The sequence below is a fragment of the Adiantum capillus-veneris genome, chromosome 23 (assembly GCF_014529385.1).
Source record: "Adiantum capillus-veneris isolate H3 chromosome 23, ASM1452938v2, whole genome shotgun sequence".
In the NCBI taxonomy this organism is placed as follows: domain Eukaryota; kingdom Viridiplantae; phylum Streptophyta; class Polypodiopsida; order Polypodiales; family Pteridaceae; genus Adiantum; species Adiantum capillus-veneris.
The window spans coordinates 22211990-22218929 of record NC_140953.1 but is presented as its reverse complement, the minus strand read 5'-3'; the positions used below and the strand labels follow the sequence as shown (position 1 = coordinate 22218929).

General features: G+C 45.0%; 1 pseudogene; it reads right to left on the bottom strand.

Moving 5' to 3' along the window:
• Window positions 1-3639: 3639 nt before the first annotated feature.
• LOC147427510 (uncharacterized) lies at window positions 3640-4821 on the bottom strand (annotated as a pseudogene).
• Window positions 4822-6940: the final 2119 nt, after the last annotated feature.

Sequence of the window (6940 nt, the reverse complement as noted above, 5' to 3'; positions counted from 1 at the left end):
CGGGGCTACAAGCTTCTAGATTGTATCAGCTAGTCAATTCCCAGCTTTGGTAAAACTCTAGATTATTAGTTTTGACCACTCAAAAACCTTGGCTAAGGTATAAAAGCCAATTTTTGTAAGTTTTTTACAAGTTTTTGGAGAAGAAATACACAGCGTGAGCTAATGGCGCTCACTTCTCTCCTTCTTGCACTTCCTACTCCCTCTCTGGTTGTCACATTGCGATTGCGATTGCGATTGCGTTTGTTGCATTGCAACCGTAGATAAGAGCTCTACGCATTGATGTAAGCCATTCATAGTATTTCATAGCTTTTGGCGTCGTCGACCCGCGGCTTAATTTCATCATAACTAGAAATTTATACTTTTAAAACGAAAACTAAGCATAGGCAGGGTATTGGGGCATCATTGCTAAGCATTTAGATGCATTCTGGGTCGAAAACGACCAGGTTAAAAATCCACTGCTGTTAATAATCATGATTTTGGAATTGACCTAAAGTGGGGTTTGAGACCATAGGCATGTGTTCTTAGGTCTTATAAACTTGTCCCAGAAGTTTCGTTACGTTTGGATCTCATTTTATGCTGTAACGGATGTGATTTGCTTGCCGATGAGTGATTGGCTTTTGGTGATTTCAGTCACTTGAGTGTAACTTGAGTTAGATGCGAGTTGTTAGTTGTTTTCCGACAGATTGAAAACCTCTTGTAGCCTCTATGCACTAGTCGAGTCAGCTTCCTCCCATGGTTTGACAAATTAATCGTGCTTCTCGCTAATACTGCAATAAGATAGGATGTGAGGTTAGACATGCGTCCCACATTTGGTGCTGTTGCCGGGAAACAAATAGACCTAAACTAAAGAAAACACGAGTGTTGGAAAGGGAAAAATGGGAAAGCATCCAACACACACTATGAACGCCTCTCTATAGCCCAGTGATTCCACAAAACTCCTATCCCCTATTTAACACACACCCAGACAACCTGTATGCAAGCAACTACTTCTCGTGCATAGACTTGAACATCCCCGACTGCCCATACCCAACCTCCCCGCATGCAATCAGCCGGTTAACCTTGAGCCAGAAGAGGTAGGACATGATGTAGATGCTCCAAATGAGGATGGACAGCCACCTATCATGGCTGAAAATGATTTTTTCACAACACACTATACACTCACATATAAGTAGTCCCAATACCCTCAGACACCCTAAGGTCATTGGTAGACAGGTACTCTCCCATAAGCTAGTATATGCTCTTTTGCACACACGATGTCCGCATATATCACACTCACATATGAGATAATACAATAGATGATGAAGGTCCCGGGATAGCTAATAGAGAGAAAAGAGAGAAAACTCGTATATGATGAGTTTGAAATTCAATAGAGTCTTTTACAAGCGATGGTGTAGCTTTTGACATTGCTACACATGTTTGGCTCAATCCACTTGCGATCCATAGCGGGCTTGGGTATTGGTAGGTTGCACCCAACCATTTCTCTTCATCCAGTCTTGGTTTGTAACTCGGCCTGAATCCCTTTAGTTTCGGTAGTGCCTTCTCATGGCAAGATATGCTTCTCAAGCCCTGGTGGCCACACCTTTGCACAGTATTTATCCTCAACCTGCTCACAGATCCACAAAACTTCCCATGCTTTGGCAGCACAACTTCAAATAGTTTCTCCCACCTTTCAACGTGCTTGTTGCAATCACAGGCTGCCACCCTTAATTTGCAGCTGGCTGAAGACCCTTCAATAAACTTGCAGAACCCAAGTATTAGCCTGTGGTCATACTCTCATGTACCCGAGGACTCTAACCCTTTGAGTTCGCCTACTTGCAATGCTTGGTTTTTTCACTCTCTAGCTCTTTCCCCATGCACTCGGCACTCCTTGGCTTTGCATATGGCACCCCTCAACACCCTATGATTGTTAGGCTACTGAGCAAAGCAACCTCTTGTATTGGCCCTCTCGGCCTTGCACATCCGCCTTCACTCCCTATCTGTAGCACTCGGTGCCCCTCTTTGCAATCTTCTGCAAACGACCATCACCCCCTGGTTACCCTCATCCCCTTGCCTTCCTATAGCATTTCCAACCATGAACCCTCTCCTCATGGTTTCATCACCCTGCAGCAGCTAGCGGCATGGAAACCCTCCTTCGGTGATCACCTCCTCAAGTTTGTGCTCCGTAGCCCATGCTAATGGCCCAGCCCATTTTTAGCTTCCTTAAACCCTCCACAGCGAGCAGGTCCGCCACCCCCCTTGTGCTCTTGACAGCCCCATAATACCGCCCCCTGCCTGGCCTTTCAACCTGCTCTTTCTTGAAGTCGGCAACCCGCTCTCTGCTCCCCCTCCACCTGACCGCCTTCTCCTCCAATGCAACTGCCGCCCACTCGGTATGGAGCCCCTCTTGCTTCCATGCAATCCCTCTCTCTCAGAGATGGCACTTCTTTCCTTCCTTGAACGCCCCCTTCTCCATTCAGATGGCGTCACCACCTTCTATCAACTACAACTCGTTTTTTAGCATAGCTATTGTTTAAGATTTTTTTTTCTCTTTTTGACTTATGACTTGGACCATCTTCTCGCGAGCAAAGCAAGCAGCGACCGAGTAATCGTGCTTAGCTCCGCACACCTCAACATGGGGCTTCAGGCTCTCGTGTCAAGGCCATCATGGCCGCAAGTAAAGAGAAACCGCTCCCAAAGTTGATCCTCTGATGTCGAGATCTCCGCCGGGTGAGGAGACGATCGCTATGATCGCTGTCAACTTCAAGCTCAATGCAACATTCAACAATTCCCAAGAGATCGAGCTCGACCTTCATCTTGGTACAGCTTCCTCCCTAGAACTCTGAATGACAAGCCAAAAACCCGAGTTGTAGAGCTCAACCGAGGCTACAGAAAAAGATATCCATCACCGAGCTTTCGGCATTTGTAAGCATCCTGACTAGTAGAGCTCCAAAATCACAACTTGACCAGTTAAAGGCCGCATCTGGCATACACATCACTATGAGATTTGCTCCAAAATGCACCCGAATCTTGCCAAAGTACGATACCACCAACCTGCCTGATGCCATATCCCTGCTGTTGATATTTCCACAGGTCGACCCAATTTGGGTGTACCATCATTGCCCAGCCCCTCATTGAGCATTCATGCTCAACCATAGCATTATTTAGGTAAAATAATTCTGTATAGAGAGAATGACATAAGATCGATACATAGACTGCATAAGAAAAATGATATAATGGCTATATAGATAGGATAGATATAGAGAGAAGAGTGTCTCCTACCTCATCCACCAAGATCAAATACATGGTATTGAACACAGCCATCTGTCTCTAGTACATGCATAATCAGCCATTTTTTTGCACCTGTACGCCCAAAAATCAACCTCTCGTGCAACTTGACATAACATCGACCTTCAACCTGTATCCATACGATGCCGGCTTCATATATAAAACAAGCTTGTAAACCAACCTGTGAAGCATCTGCACCATACATCATGATTCTCTCACCTGCTAGAGAGCTCTCCATAGCATAATCTTCTTCAAAAAATCCTGGCAACCGATACAAAGATACCTGTAGAGAAACCTTCAACACCATATGTATCCATAGCATAGCATAAAGTAGCAATACACTGCAATTTGCCTCCACCTACTGCATATCCAAGCCTACACGTTTTCCAAGCCTACACGTTTTCCAAGCATACCCTCTATTGTAGGTTCTTCAAATGGCATACACTCCATACCTAACTCACCATGCCAATCTTCGTCCACCATAGCCTTTGATGATTCATCTTCAACCACTTCATGCGAGAGCAAATCGGATTGCTCAATCACCTTCGCCTGCTCTTCAAGGAATTCTTCTACGACCACATCATCTGCTAAGCGAGAAAGAAATCCATGATCTATTACCTCATTCTCTGGTATGTCGACATTATCCACACCTTCTAGAATGCACTACCGCTCTTCAATACAATTGGTAGGGCAAGGTTGCCCAACCCCCTGGCTAGCTTCTTTCTGCACAGCTTCGACCATCGCTTTGCCAACATCTTCAAATGTATCCTATGATCCCTGATCCCTAGCTTCATTTGATTCTTCATGCAGACACGCTTTGGCCAAGACCGCATCACTGCTGGCCGGGCTAATAGACTCTTGTACAAGAGCATACCAAACTGGAGGTACAAATTGAAATGAATGACCAGAATGGCTTACCAATGGGAAAGCAGCTACCTCTTTGACGCTTGAACTCCCCTTTGGCTTCATGCCATGAAGCAACTCCATTGTCGAGCTATATCCATAGTCTGCTGGCTTCAACAAATTAATCTCCAGATTCTTCTTTTCTTTCCTGATCTTTGCCTTGGCTAAGGAGACAGCATCTGCATAACTTTCCATATCGGCAAGCTCCACCTTCTCTCTAATCTTTGGATGTAGACACTCCACCAAAAACCTCTCTAACTTGAAGTAGTCGTTGCCTCGAGATTATGTAGCAGCTTCTAATTGCTGCCAAATATCTTCAAATTTCTTTAAAAAGGTTGTAAACTCACCGCTTACATCTTGCTTCAAAACCTTCAGTTTTGTATCCAATTCTGCAGGCGAAATTCTTTGCTTGAAGTCTTGGATAAACCGAGCTCAAACCACCTTCCATGACTACCAATCAGGAACTTCTAACCCCTCAAACCAAGCTTTGGCTTTCCCTTGCATCACCAACGGCATAGCCCTTGACTTGGCTTCATCGGTCACCATCCGCATCGACAACATCCAGAGCTCCACATCTGACATCCAATCTTCAGCATCTTCCTCACCTGAGAACACTAACGCACAATCTGGCACCATGTTACTGCACCACATCATCACTTGAGCGATCGGCGTGATCCTCCGTGGGGGCACCACAAGATGGAAAGGGGGAAAGGGAAAACACCCAACACACACTATGAACCCCTATCCCTATTTAACACACACCCAGACAACCTGTATGCAAACAACTACTTCTCGTGCATAGACTTGAACATCCCCGAATGCCCATACCCAACCTCCCCGCATGCAATCATAACTCTTATCCTCAACCTTTCACAACACACAATACACTCACATATAAGTAGTCCCGATACCCTCAGACACCCTAAGGTCATTGGTAGACAGGTACTCTCCCACAAGCTAGTATATGCTCTTTTGCACATACGATGTCCGCATATATCACACTCACATATGAGATAATACAATAGATGATGAAGGTGCTGGGATAGCTAATAGAGAGAAAAGAGAGAAAACTCCTCTATGATGAGTTTGAAATTCAATAGAGTCTTTTACAAGCGATGGTGTAGCTTTTGACATTGCTACACATGTTTGGCTCAATCCACTTGTGATCCATAGCGGGCTTGGGTATTGGTAGGTTGCACCCAACCATTTCTGTTCATGCAGTCCTGGTTTGTAACTCGGCCTGATTCCCTTTAGTTTCGGTAGCGTCTTCAACTCCTTCTCATCGAAAGCTATGCTCCTCAAGCCCTGGTGGCCACACCTTTGCACAATAATTATCCTCAACCTGCTCACGGATCCACAAAACTTCCCATGCTTTGGCAACACAACTTCAAATAGTTTCTCCCACCTTTCAACGTGCTTGCTGCAATCACAGGCTACCACCCTTAATTTGCAGCTAGCTGAAGACCCTTCAATAAACTTGCACAACCCGAGTATCAGCCTACGGTCATACTCTCATGTACCCGAGGACTCTAACCCTTCGAGTCTGCCTCCTTGCAATGCTTGGTTTTTTCACTCTCCAGCTCTTCCCCATGCACTCGGCACTCCTTGGCTTTGCATACTGCACCCCTCAACACCCTATGATTGTTAGGCTACTAAGCAAAGCAATCTCTTGTATTGGCCCTCTCGGCCCTGCACATTCACCTTCACTCCCTATCTGTAGCACTCGGTGCCCCTCTTTGCAGTCTTCTACAACCGACCATCACCCCCCTGGTTACCCTCAGCCCCTTGCCTTCCTATAGCGTTTCCAACCATGAACCCTCTCCTCATGGTCTCATCACCCTGCGTGGAAACCCTCCTTCGGTGATCACCTCCTCAAGTTTGTGCTTTGTAGCCCATGCTCATGGCCCAGCCCATTGTTAGCTTCTTCAAACCCTCCACAGAGCAGGTCCACCACCCCCCTTGTGCTCTTGACATCCCTGTAATATTGCCCCCTGCCTGGCCTTCCAACCTGCTCTTTCATGCAGTCGGCAACCCGCTCTCTGCTCCCCCTCTGGCCGCCTTCTCCTCCAATGCAACTGTCGCCCACTCCCTGGTATGGAGCCCCTCTTGGTTCCATGCAATCCCTCTCTCTCACAGATGGCACTTCTTTCCTTCCTTGCACGCCCCCTTCTCAATCCAGATGGCGTCGCCACCTTGTATCAACTGCAACTCGTTTTTGGCCTACCCAAAGGGCAAGGCTATAGCGTTGCCTTCTTTTTTTGCTGACTAAAATAGGAAAAAGGTTGAGTTGTATTTTTAAGCAATTTTTGATAGGTCAAAAATATTGATTCGTTGAAATAAGATAGTGGACACTCATTAAAATGAATTGTGTAAATCTAATGATGGAGGACATGTCTTGAGTTTTGAAATATGAAATAAACTCTCATATATCAAGTATATCAAGGAAAAGATTTTTGGGTTACCCAATGCCTTTGAAAGCTTGGAACGTTGACAGCCTTACTTGTTAAATGATAAAGCCTTAGAGGTTCCAAAAATCCCAAGAGTCACCTTTTCATTTTGAAATTTAAGAAGTTCTTTTAGCCACCTTTTTATTTTGAGAATTTAGTTCACCCTTTGAAACTTGAGGTAATAGACTAAAGTTATCATTTTTGTTAGTTAAAACTTTAAGGAAGGAATTTATCATTTAGAGCTTTATCCTTTAAAGATTTTTTATTTTTATTTTTAAACATTCTAAAGCTAAGTTTAGAACTTGAAGATGTAGAACTTTTAAAGT